The sequence below is a fragment of the Salvelinus fontinalis genome, unplaced genomic scaffold (genome assembly GCF_029448725.1).
Source record: "Salvelinus fontinalis isolate EN_2023a unplaced genomic scaffold, ASM2944872v1 scaffold_0067, whole genome shotgun sequence".
NCBI classification, from domain to species: Eukaryota; Metazoa; Chordata; class Actinopteri; order Salmoniformes; family Salmonidae; genus Salvelinus; species Salvelinus fontinalis.
Window position 1 is genome coordinate 137,389 of NW_026600276.1, and position 13,562 is coordinate 150,950.

The following is a 13,562-nucleotide window of genomic DNA, read 5'->3' on the forward strand; positions in this document are numbered from 1 at the left end:
GAAGCTACTAACAGTATGAATAAAAACTACTACTCAATGTATAAATAATCCTAATAAGTAGCCTTCACTTAAAAAAAACATAGATGTCCATGAAAACAATGAATACATATCTTAAATAATATATACAGTACCAGTCAAAAGATTGGACACACCTACTCATTCAAGGGTTATTCATTATTTTACTATTTTCAAAACTTGAAAGAACACATATTTCAAGATAGCGGAGCAGTGAAATGTGTTTGTTTTTGTCCCATGTAAATATTGTCCTTTTCTGGGATTTTTGTATACATTTTCCATTTTCAAACTAAATATACCTTCCTGCAACCCGCCCCCAATGTGGTACGGATCTGCTATTTTAGACCTTATAATAAAATTAATCACTAACCTTGACCAACTTCATCAGAATTATATTAGCTTACCACAATAGCCAAACCCACAAACGCATTTATTCACCGCAGAGGTAGCTTTCGCAAAAACCAGCAAAAGATATAAAATGAATCACTAACCTTGAACAACTTCATCAGATGACAGTCTTATAACATCATGTTATACAATACACTTATGTTTTGTTCGAAAATTTGCATATTTAGCGCTGCAATCGTGGTTATACATTGTGAATATGTAGCAACATTTTCCCAGAATCCCCGGAGATATTTTGGACACTCACCTAATCTGACCAAAGAACTCATCATAAACTTTACATAAAAATACTTGTGGTATGGCAAATGAAAGATACACTGGTTCTTAATGCAACCGCTGTGTTAGATTTAAAAAAAGAACTTTACCATTACATACAGCTTGCGTTATTGTGAGACAGCACTCACCGACACGGCGGAGAATAGGAGTCAATATTTTACACAGAAATACGAAATAACATCATAAATTTTTTCTTACTTTTGCTGAGCTTCCATCAGAATGTTGTACAAGGAGTCCTTGGTCCAGAATAAATCGTTGTTTGGTTTTAGAATGTCCATTTCTTCTGTCGAATTCGCGCCACAATGCTAGCCAAGGTTACTAACATTCCCACCCTCTCTTGGCGCAAAGAACGGAAAACTCCAAAAGTCCCAATAAACGTTGAATAAACTGATAAAACCTTGTTGAAAAAACCTACTTTATGATGTTATTATCATAAATGTATCAAATAAAATCAGAGCCGGAGATATTCGCCGTGTAAACCGAATGCTTTTCAGAAGGCAATGTGGAGCTCCTTCTCGCGCCTTGGAAAACTGACAAAATGGCTGACCTGTCACTCCAAAAGCTCTTGTTCGACCTCAGATCAAGCTAGACACCCCATTCCACCTTCCACTGCCTGTTGACATCTAGTGGAAGGCGTATGAAGTGCATGCATATCGATAAATATAAGGCAATTGAATAGGCAGTTCCTGAAACAGAGCTTCGTTTTCAGATTTCTCACTTCCTGTATGGAAGTTTGCTGCAAAATGAGTTCTGTTTTACTCACAGATATAATTCAAACCGTTTTAGAAACTTGAGAGTGTTTTCTATCCAATAGTAATACTAATATGCATATTGTATGATCTAGAATAGAGTACGAGGCAGTTTAATTTGGGCACGATTTTTTCCAAAGTGAAAACAGCGCCCCCCTATTCACAAGAAGTTAATCTATTTCTGGACCCTATGATCACTCGGCTACACAGCTGATGCAATCTGGACTGTTCATTAACACGGTACTTCTTTTTGTTTACCTATCGGCCCCAGCCTCAAACTCAGACCTTGTGTGTAGCTAACTGACCCTCTCTGCCCATTCATCGCCATTTACTCGTTGCTGTTGTCCTGTTGTGCTGTTTACCCGTTGTTGTCTCACCCATTGTTGTCTTACCTGTGATTGCTTTATGCCTTTCTCTAATGTCAATATGCCTTGTATGCTGTTATTTATGGCAGCTCTCATTGTTTCTTTTACTGCAGAGCCCCTAGTCCTGCTCAACATGCCTCAGATATCCCCTTTGTCCCACCCCCCACACATGCGGAGACCGCACCTAGCTTAACTGGCACCTCCAGAGATGCAACCTCTTTCATTGTCACTCAATGCCTAGGTTTACCTCCACTGTACTCACACCCTACCATACCCTTGTCTGTACACTATGCCCTGAATCTATTCTACCACGCCCAGAAATCTGCTCCTTTTATTCTCTGTTCCAAACGCACTAGACGACCAGTTCTTATAGCCTTTAGCCGTACCCTTATCCTACTCCTCCTCTGTTCCTATGGTGATGTAGAGGTTAACCCAAGGCCTGTGTGTCCTCAGACGCTCTCATTTGTTTACTTCTGCAACCGTAAATGCCTTGGGTTCATGCATGTTAACATCAGAAGCCTCCTCCCTAAGTTTGCTTTATTCACTGCTTTAGCACACTCCGCCAACACCGATGTCCTAGCCGTGTCTGAATTCTGGCTTAGGAAGGCCACCAAAAATTCTGAAAATGTCCATCTCCAATTACAACATTTTCCGTCAAGACAGAACTGCTAAAGGGGGCGGAATTGCAATCTACTGTAGGGATAGCCTGCAGAGTTCTGTCATAGTATCCAGGTCTATGGCCAAACAGTTCGAGCTTCTACTTTTAAAGATCCAACTCTCCAGAAATAAGTCCCTCACTGTTGCCGCTCGTTATAGACCCCCCTCAGCTCCCAGCTGTGCCCTGGACACCATTTGTGAATTGATGGCCCCCCATCTAGCTTCAGAGTTTGTTCTGCTAGGTGACCTAAACTGGGATATGCTTAACACCCCGGCCGTCCTACAATCTAAACTAGATGCCCTCAATCTCATACAAATTATCAAGGAACCTACCAGGTACAACCACAAATCCATAAACATGGGCATCCTCATAGATATCGTCCTGATCAACTTGCCCTCCAAATACACCTCTGCTGTTTTCAACCAGGATCTCAGCGATCACTGCCTCAAACAACCACCCCTCATCACTGTCAAACACTCCCTAAAACACTTCTGCGAGCAGGCCTTTCTAATCAACCTGGCCCGGGTATCCTGGAAGGATATTGACCTCATACCGTCAGTGGAGGATGCCTGGTTATTCTTTAAAAGTGCTTTCCTCACCATCTTAAATAAGTATTCCCCTTTCAAAAAATGTAGAACTAAGAACAGATATAGCCCTTGGTTCACTCCAGACTTGACTGCCCTCGACCAGCATAAAAAACCCCTGTGGCGTACTGCACTAGCTTCAAATTGTCCCCGCGATATGCAACTGTTCAGGGATGTCAGGAACCAATACACACAGTCAGTCAGGAAAGCAAAGGCTAGCTTTTTCAAACAATGTGCATCCTGCAGCACTAATTCCAAAAAGTTTTGGGACACTGTAAAGTCCATGGAGAACAAGAGCACCTCCTCCCAGCTGGCCACTGCACTGACACTAGGAAACTCTGTCACCACAGATACATCCACAATAATTGAGAATATAAATAAGAATTTATCATCGGCTTGCCATGCTTTCCACCTGGCTACCCCAACCCCGGCCAACAGCTCTGTACCCCCCGCAGCAACTGGCCAAAGCTCCCCATTTCTCCTTCACCCAAATCCAGACAGCTGATGTTCTGAAAGAGCTGCAAAATCTGGATCCCTACAAATCAGCTGGGCTAGACAACTAGGACCCTCTCTTTCTAAAATGATCCGCCGCCATTGTTGCAACCCCTAATGCTTGTCTGTTCAACCTGTCTTTTGTATTGTCTGAGATTCCAAAAGATTGGAAAGCTGCCGCGGTCATCCCCCTCGTCAAAGGGAGAGACACTCTAGACCCAAACTGTTACAGACCTATACCCATCCTGCCCTGCCTATCTAAAGTCTTCGAAAGCCAAGTGAACAAACAGATCACTGACCATTTCGAATTCCACCATATCTTCTCCGCTATGCAATCTGGTTTCAGAGCTGGTCACGGGTGCACCTCAGCCACGCTCAAGGTCCTAAACGATATCATAACCGCCATCGATAAAATGCATTACTGTGCAGCCGTATTCATCGACCTGGCAAAGGCTTTCGACTCTGTCAATCACCGTATTCTTATCGGCAGACTCAACAGCCTTGGTTTCTCAAATGACTGCCTCGCCTGGTTCACTAACTACTTCTCAGATAGAGTTCAGTGTGTCAAATCGGAGGGCCTGTTGTCCGGACCTCTGGCAATCTCTATGGGGGTACAACAGGGTTCAATACTCGGGGCGACTCTTTTCTCTGTATATATCAATGATGTCGCTCTTGCTGCTGGTGATTCTCTGATCCACCTCTACGCAGACAACACCATTCTGTATACATCTGGCCCTTCTTTGGACACTGTGTTAACTAACCTCCAAACTAGCTTCAACGCCATACAACTCTCCTTCCGTGGCCTCCAACTGCTCTTAAATGCTAGTAAAACAAAATGCATGCTCTTCAAACGATCGCTGCCCGCACGTGCCTGCCCGACTAGCATCACTACTCTGGACGGTTCTGACTTAGAATATGTGGACAACTATAAATACCTAGGTGTCTGGCTAGACTGTAAACTCTCCTTCCAGGCTCACATCAAGCATCTCCAATCCAAAGTTAAATCTAGAATTGGCTTTCTATTTCGCAACAAAGCCTCCTTCACTCATGTCGTCAAACTTACCCTCGTAAAACTGACCATCCTACCGATCCTCGACTTCGGCGATGTCATTTACAAAATAGCATCCAACACTCTACTCAGCAAACTGGATGTAGTCTATCACAGTGCCATCCGTTTTGTCACCAAAGCCCCATATACTACCCACCACTGCGACCTGTATGCTCTTGATGGCTGGTCCTCGCTACTTATTCGTCGCCAAACCCACTGGCTGCAGGTCATCTACAAGTCTCTGCTAGGTAAAGCCCCGCCTTATCTCAGCTCACTGGTCACCATAGCAACACCCACCCGTAGCACGTGCTCCAGGAAGTATATTTCACTGGTCATCCCCAAAGCCAACACCTCTTTTGGCCTCCTTTCCTTCCAGTTCTCTGCTGCCAATGACTGGAACGAATTGCAAAAATCACTGAAGTTGGAGACATATCTCCCTCACTAACTTTAAGCAGCAGCTGTCAGAGCAGCTCACACTGCACCTGTACATAGCCCATCTGTATATAGCACACCCAACTACCTCATCCTCATATTATTACTTACCCTCTTGCTCTTTTGCACCCCAGTATCTCTACTTGCACATCATCATCTGCACATCTATCACTCCAGTATTAATGCTAAATTGTAATTATTTCGCCTCTAGGGCCTATTTATTGCCTACCTCCCTACTCCCTCCTCCCTATAACTGATGAATACAGTAATATAACTGATGAATACAGTAATATAACTGATGAATACAGTAATATAACTGATGATGCCACTGGGTGAAAATACAACAGTAGTGATGAATACAGTAATATAACTAATGAATACAGTAATATAACTGATGAATACAGTAATATAACTGATGATGCCACTGGGTGAAAATAGAGCAGTAGTGATGAATACAGTAATATAACTAATGAATACAGTAAAATAACTGATGAATACAGTAATATAACTGATGATGCCACTGGGTGAAAATAGAGCAGTAGTGATGAATACAGTAATATAACTGATGAATACAGTAATATAACTGATGAATACAGTAATATAACTGAGGATGCCACTTGGTGAAAATAGAACAGTAGTGATGAATACAGTAATATAACTGATGAATACAGTAATTTAACCTCTTGAAGAGAGGGGGCACTATTTTTATGTTTGGAAAAATAACGTTCCCAAAGTAAACGGCCTATTTCTCAGGCTCAGATATTGGAATATGCATATAATTGACAGATTTGGATAGAAAACACTCTAAAGTTTCCAAAACGGTCAAAATATTGTCTGTGAGTTTAACAGAACTGATTTTGCAGGCGAAAACCTGAGGAAATCCAACCAGGAAGTGGCTCTTATTTTGAAAAATCCCTGTTCCATTGCCTGCCTTTCCTCCATTTAAAGGGATATCAACCAGATGCATTTTCCAATGGCTTCCTCAGGGTGTGAACAGTCTTTAGACATAGTTTCAAGCTTTTATTCTGAAAAATTAGCGCGATTTTTCACATCGTGTCAGTGGATAGCCAGATGTCTTTCCATTAGTTCATGTGCGCCACAGTGATAGCTCGACATTTTCTTTCTCTCTAGTATTGAATAATTTACCGTCCGGTTGAAATATTATCGATTATTTATGTTAAAAACAACCTGAGGTTTTATTATAAAAACGTTTGACATGTTTCTACGAACTTTTACGGATACTCTTTGGAATTTTCGTCTGCCCTTCATGACCTGTACGAGCCTGTTGATTACTGAACATAACGTGCCAACCAAATGGAGGTTTTAAATATAAAAATAATCTTTAACGAACAAAAGGAACATTTATTGTGTAACTGGGAGTCTCGTGAGTGCAAACATCCGAAGATCAAAGGTAAGCGATTAATTGTATTGCTTTTCTGACTTTCGTGACCAAGCTACTTTGATGCTAGCTGTTCATAATGTTTTGTCTACTGATCGATAAACTCACACAAATGCTTGGATTGCTTTCGTTGTAAAGCATATTTTCAAAATCTGACACTACAGGTGGATTAACAACAAGCTAAGCTGTGTTTGCTATATTGCACTTGTGATTTCATGAAATTAAATATTTTTAGTAATTTTTTTTACATTTGGAGCTCTGCAATTCAGCGGATATTTACGAAAATGATCCCGTGCGCCAAGAAGATAACTGATGAATACAGTAATTTAACTGATGAATACAGTAATACAACTGATGATGCTGGGGGGAGATCAGACATGGAACTAATACTAGATACACAGAAAAGATCACAACACCTGGGGAAACACCTGGGGCAACACCTGGGGCAACACCTGGGGCAACACCTGGGGAAACACCTGGGGAAACACCTGGGGAAACACCTGGGGAAACACCTGGGGAAACACCTGGGGCAACACCTGGGGCAACACCTGGGGCAACACCTGGGGAAACACCTGGGGAAACACCTGGGGAAACACCTGGGGCAACACCTGGGGCAACACCTGGGGAAACACCTGGGGCAACACCTGGGGCAACACCTGGGGCAACACCTGGGGCAACACCTGGGGAAACACCTGGGGAAACACCTGGGGAAACACCTGGGGAAACACCTGGGGAAACACCTGGGGCAACACCTGGGGAAACACCTGGGGAAACACCTGGGGAAACACCTAGGGAAACACCTGGGGAAACACCTGGGGAAACACCTGGGGAAACACCTGGGGAAACACCTGGGGAAACACCTGGGGAAACACCTGGGGAAACACCTGGGGAAACACCTGGGGCTGTAGTAAGTTTAAACACCAGATGTTACGTTATTCACAATGAAGTGAACAGGCAGGAGATCTGATCCTAGATTAGCACGCTGAGATGTTTGACACATGTTTGATACATGATCACACACAATATAATTACAATTTACTATGAGAGGAGAAAGATGGAGGCAATAATATGAGGAAGAAGAGAGAGAGAAGAGGAGGAGGAAGAGGAGGAGAGTTGTTACTATTAGAGAACAGGTGATGAATATAGAGATTTGTTACTATTATAGAACAGGTGATGAATATAGAGAAATGTTACTATTATAGAACAGGTGATGAATATAGATAAATGTTACTATTATAGAACAGGTGATGAATATAGAGAAATGTTACTATTATAGAACAGGTGATGAATATAGATAAATGTTACTATTATAGAACAGGTGATGAATATAAAGAAATGTTACTATTATAGAACAGGTGATGAATATAGAGAAATGTTACTATTATAGAACAGGTGATGAATATAGAGAAATGTTACTATTATAGAACAGGTGATGAATATAGAGAAATGTTACTATTATAGAACAGGTGATGAATATAGATAAATGTACTCACCTCCACCTTGTCCGAGGCTACAGTATACCAGTGTACTCAACAGCACTGAAACACACAGAGAGAACTATCACTATGGTACAAGATGTAAACACTGAAACACACAGAGAGAACTATCGCTATGGTACATGATGTAAACACTGAAACACACAGAGAGAACTATCACTATGGTACATGATGTAAACACTGAAACACACAGAGAGAACTATCGCTATGGTACATGATGTAAACACTGAAACACACAGAGAGAACTATCACTATGGTACATGATGTAAACACTGAAACACACAGAGAGAACTATCACTATGGTACATGATGTAAACACTGAAACACACAGAGAGAACTATCACTATGGTACATGATGTAAACACTGAAACACACAGAGAGAACTATCACTATGGTACATGATGTAAACACTGAAACACACAGAGAGAACTATCACTATGGTACATGATGTAAACACTGAAACACACAGAGAGAACTATCACTATGGTACATGATGTAAACACTGAAACACAGAGAGAGAACTATCACTATGGTACATGATGTAAACACTGAAACACACAGAGATAACTATCACTATGGTACATGATGTAAACACTGAAACACACAGAGATAACTATCACTATGGTACATGATGTAAACACTGAAACACAGAGAGAACTATCACTATGGTACATGATATAAACACTGAAACACAGAGAGAACTATCACTATGGTACATGATGTAAACACTGAAACACACAGAGAGAACTATCACTATGGTACATGATGTAAACACTGAAACACACAGAGAGAACTATCACTATGGTACATTCGAGACGTGTAGCCCACTTGTCATTCTAATCTCCTTTGCTTTAGCGTAGCCTCTTCTGTAGCCTGTCAAATATGTGTCTGTCTATCCCTGTTCTCTCCTCTCTGCACAGACCATACAAACGCCTCACACCGCGTGGCCGCGCCCAACCTAACCTGGTGGTCCCAGCGCGCACGACCAACGTGGAGTTCCAGGTCTCCGGTAGCCTCTGGAACTGCCGATCCGCGGCCAACAAGGCAGAGCTCATCTCAGCCTATGCGTCCCTCCAGTCCCTCGACTTCTTGGCACTGACGGAAACATGGCTCACCACAGATAACACTGCTACTCCTACTGCTCTCTCTTCGTCTGCCCACGTGTTCTCGCACACCCCGAGAGCTTCTGGTCAGCGGGGTGGTGGCACCGGGATCCTCATCTCTCCCAAGTGGTCATTCTCTCTTTCTCCCCTTACCCATCTGTCTATCGCCTCCTTTGAATTCCATGCTGTCACAGTTACCAGCCCTTTCAAGCTTAACATCCTTATCATTTATCGCCCTCCAGGTTCCCTTGGAGAGTTCATCAATGAGCTTGATGCCTTGATAAGCTCCTTTCCTGAGGACGGCTCACCTCTCACAGTTCTGGGTGACTTTAACCTCCCCATGTCTACCTTTGACTCATTCCTCTCCGCCTCCTTCTTTCCACTCCTCTCCTCTTTTGACCTCACCCTCTCACCTTCCCCCCCTACTCACAAGGCAGGCAATACGCTTGACCTCATCTTTACTAGATGCTGTTTTTCCACTAACCTCATTGCAACTCCCCTCCAAGTCTCCGACCACTACCTTGTATCCTTTTCCCTCTCGCTCTCATCCAACACTTCCCACACTGCCCCTACTCGGATGGTATCGCGCCGTCCCAACCTTCGCTCTCTCTCCCCCGCTACTCTCTCCTCTTCCATCCTATCATCTCTTCCCTCTGCCCAAACCTTCTCCAACCTATCTCCTGATTCTGCCTCCTCAACCCTCCTCTCCTCCCTTTCTGCATCCTTTGACTCTCTATGTCCCCTATCCTCCAGGCCGGCTCGGTCCTCCCCTCCCGCTCCGTGGCTCGACGACTCATTGCGAGCTCACAGAACAGGGCTCCGGGCAGCCGAGCGGAAATGGAGGAAAACTCGCCTCCCTGCGGACCTGGCATCCTTTCACTCCCTCCTCTCTACATTTTCCTCTTCTGTCTCTGCTGCTAAAGCCACTTTCTACCACTCTAAATTCCAAGCATCTGCCTCTAACCCTAGGAAGCTCTTTGCCACCTTCTCCTCCCTCCTGAATCCTCCTCCCCCTCCCCCCCCCCTCCTCCCTCTCTGCAGACGACTTCGTCAACCATTTTGAAAAGAAGGTCGACGACATCCGATCCTCGTTTGCTAAGTCAAACGACACCGCTGGTTCTGCTCACACTGCCCTACCCTGTGCTTTGACCTCTTTCTCTCCTCTCTCTCCAGATGAAATCTCGCGTCTTGTGACGGCCGGCCGCCCAACAACCTGCCCGCTTGACCCTATCCCCTCCTCTCTTCTCCAGACCATTTCCGGAGACCTTCTCCCTTACCTCACCTCGCTCATCAACTCATCCCTGACCGCTGGCTACGTCCCTTCCGTCTTCAAGAGAGCGAGAGTTGCACCCCTTCTGAAAAAACCTACACTCGATCCCTCCGATGTCAACAACTACAGACCAGTATCCCTTCTTTCTTTTCTCTCCAAAACTCTTGAACGTGCCGTCCTTGGCCAGCTCTCCTGCTATCTCTCTCAGAATGACCTTCTTGATCCAAATCAGTCAGGTTTCAAGACTAGTCACTCAACTGAGACTGCTCTTCTCTGTATCACGGAGGCGCTCCGCACTGCTAAAGCTAACTCTCTTTCCTCTGCTCTCATCCTTCTAGACCTATCGGCTGCCTTCGATACTGTGAACCATCAGATCCTCCTCTCCACCCTCTCCGAGTTGGGCATCTCCGGCGCGGCCCACGCTTGGATTGCGTCCTACCTGACAGGTCGCTCCTACCAGGTGGCGTGGCGAGAATCTGTCTCCTCACCACGCGCTCTCACCACTGGTGTCCCCCAGGGCTCTGTTCTAGGCCCTCTCCTATTCTCGCTATACACCAAGTCACTTGGCTCTGTCATAACCTCACATGGTCTCTCCTATCATTGCTATGCAGACGACACACAATTAATCTTCTCCTTTCCCCCTTCTGATGACCAGGTGGCGAATCGCATCTCTGCATGTCTGGCAGACATATCAGTGTGGATGACGGATCACCACCTCAAGCTGAACCTCGGCAAGACGGAGCTGCTCTTCCTCCCGGGGAAGGACTGCCCGTTCCATGATCTCGCCATCACGGTTGACAACTCCATTGTGTCCTCCTCCCAGAGCGCTAAGAACCTTGGCGTGATCCTGGACAACACCCTGTCGTTCTCAACTAACATCAAGGCGGTGGCCCGTTCCTGTAGGTTCATGCTCTACAACATCCGCAGAGTACGACCCTGCCTCACACAGGAAGCGGCGCAGGTCCTAATCCAGGCACTTGTCATCTCCCGTCTGGATTACTGCAACTCGCTGTTGGCTGGGCTCCCTGCCTGTGCCATCAAACCCCTACAACTCATCCAGAACGCCGCAGCCCGTCTGGTGTTCAACCTTCCCAAGTTCTCTCACGTCACCCCGCTCCTCCGCTCTCTCCACTGGCTTCCAGTTGAAGCTCGCATCCGCTACAAGACCATGGTGCTTGCCTACGGAGCTGTGAGGGGAACGGCACCTCAGTACCTTCAGGCTCTGATCAGGCCCTACACCCAAACAAGGGCACTGCGTTCATCCACCTCTGGCCTGCTCGCCTCCCTACCACTGAGGAAGTACAGTTCCCGCTCAGCCCAGTCAAAACTGTTCGCTGCTCTGGCACCCCAATGGTGGAACAAACTCCCTCACGACGCCAGGACAGCGGAGTCAATCACCACCTTCCGGAGACACCTGAAACCCCACCTCTTCAAGGAATACCTAGGATAGGATAAAGCAATCCTTCTGCCCCCCCCCCCCCCCTTAAAAGATTTAGATGCACTATTGTAAAGTGGCTGTTCCACTGGATGTCATTAGGTGAATGCACCAATTTGTAAGTCGCTCTGGATAAGAGCGTCTGCTAAATGACTTAAATGTAAATGTAATGTAAATGTACATGATGTAAACACTGAAACACACAGAGAGAATTATCACTATGGTACATGATGTAAACACTGAAACACACAGAGAGAACTATCACTATGGTACATGATGTTAACACTAAACACACAGAGAGAACTATCACTATGGTACAGGATGTAAACACTGAAACACACAGAGAACTATCACTATGGTACATGATGTAAACACTGAAACACACAGAGAGAACTATCACTATGGTACATGATGGAAACACTGAAGCACACAGAGACACACTGAGCTGTAACACAGATATTAATTCATACGTCAATCTAATTAACAAAACACAAAAATCCTTCAAAATCAATCAGTTTAAGAGTTATCTGTGATGAGATCCATTTTATTTTATTTTTACATATTATTGAATTTTTCTTCAAATGAATGGATTTACGGAGGTAGATTTGTGGCAACAAAAAAATGGGTTAAAAAACAAACTTTCTTATCTCTTAGATATTTAGGAAACAAACAAAACTATTTATTACCGTCTCCTTTGTCAATGATTTATGTGTTTTTCAATGCGTTTATATGGGCTACAGTAGTAAAATTAAAATACTTTATCAAATATATATACAGTTGAAGTCGGAAGTTTACATAAACTTAGGTTGGAGTCATTAAAACTCGTTTTTCAACCACTCCACAAATTTCTTGTTAACAAACTAAAGTTTTGGCAAGTCGGCTAGGACATCTACTTTGTGCATTACACAAGTAATTTTTCAAAACAATTGTTTACAGACAGATTATTTCACTCATAATTCACTGTATCACAATTCCAGTGGGTCAGAAGTTTACATACACTAAGTTGACTGTGCCTTAAAACTTCTTATGGCTGCAGGGCGGTGCCGGTACACTTATGACAACAGTCACTTCAAGTGCAGGGCGCGAAATTCAAAATATATATTTTTTAAATATGTAACTTTCACACATTAACAAGTCCAATACAGCTAATGAAAGATACACATCTTGTGAATCCAGCCAACATGTCCGATTTTTTAAATGTTTTACAGGGAAAACACCACGTATATTTATGTTAGCTCACCTCCAAATAGAAAAAAGCACAGACATTTTTCACAGCACAGGTAGCATGCACAAAACCAACCAAACTAACCTAGAACCAACCAAACTAACCAAGAAACAACTTCATCAGATGACAGTCCTATAACATGTTACACAAGTTTTCCAGAAGGCAATCCCAGGCTCCTTCTCGCACTTTCCAGAAAACAGGAAATGGGTGACACGTCATTCCAAGAGCTTTTATTCCACCTCAGACCAAGACAAACACTCCATTTCTTCTCTCACTGCCTATTGACATCTAGTGGAAGGTGTATGACGTGCATGTATAGTCATAAATCTCAAGCCCATTTATAGGCAGGCCCTAGAACAGAGCATCGGTTTCAGATTTTCCACTTCCTGATCAGGAAGTTTGCTGCAAAATGAGTTCTGTTTTACTCACAGATATAATTCAAACGGTTTTAGAAACTAGAGAGTGTTTTCTATCCAATAGTAATAATAATATGCATATTGTACGAGCAAGAATTGAGTACGAGGCCGTTTGAAATGGGCACCTTTATCCAAGTTACTCAATACTGCCCCTGCAGCCATAAGAAGCAGCTTGGAAAATTCCAGAAAATGAT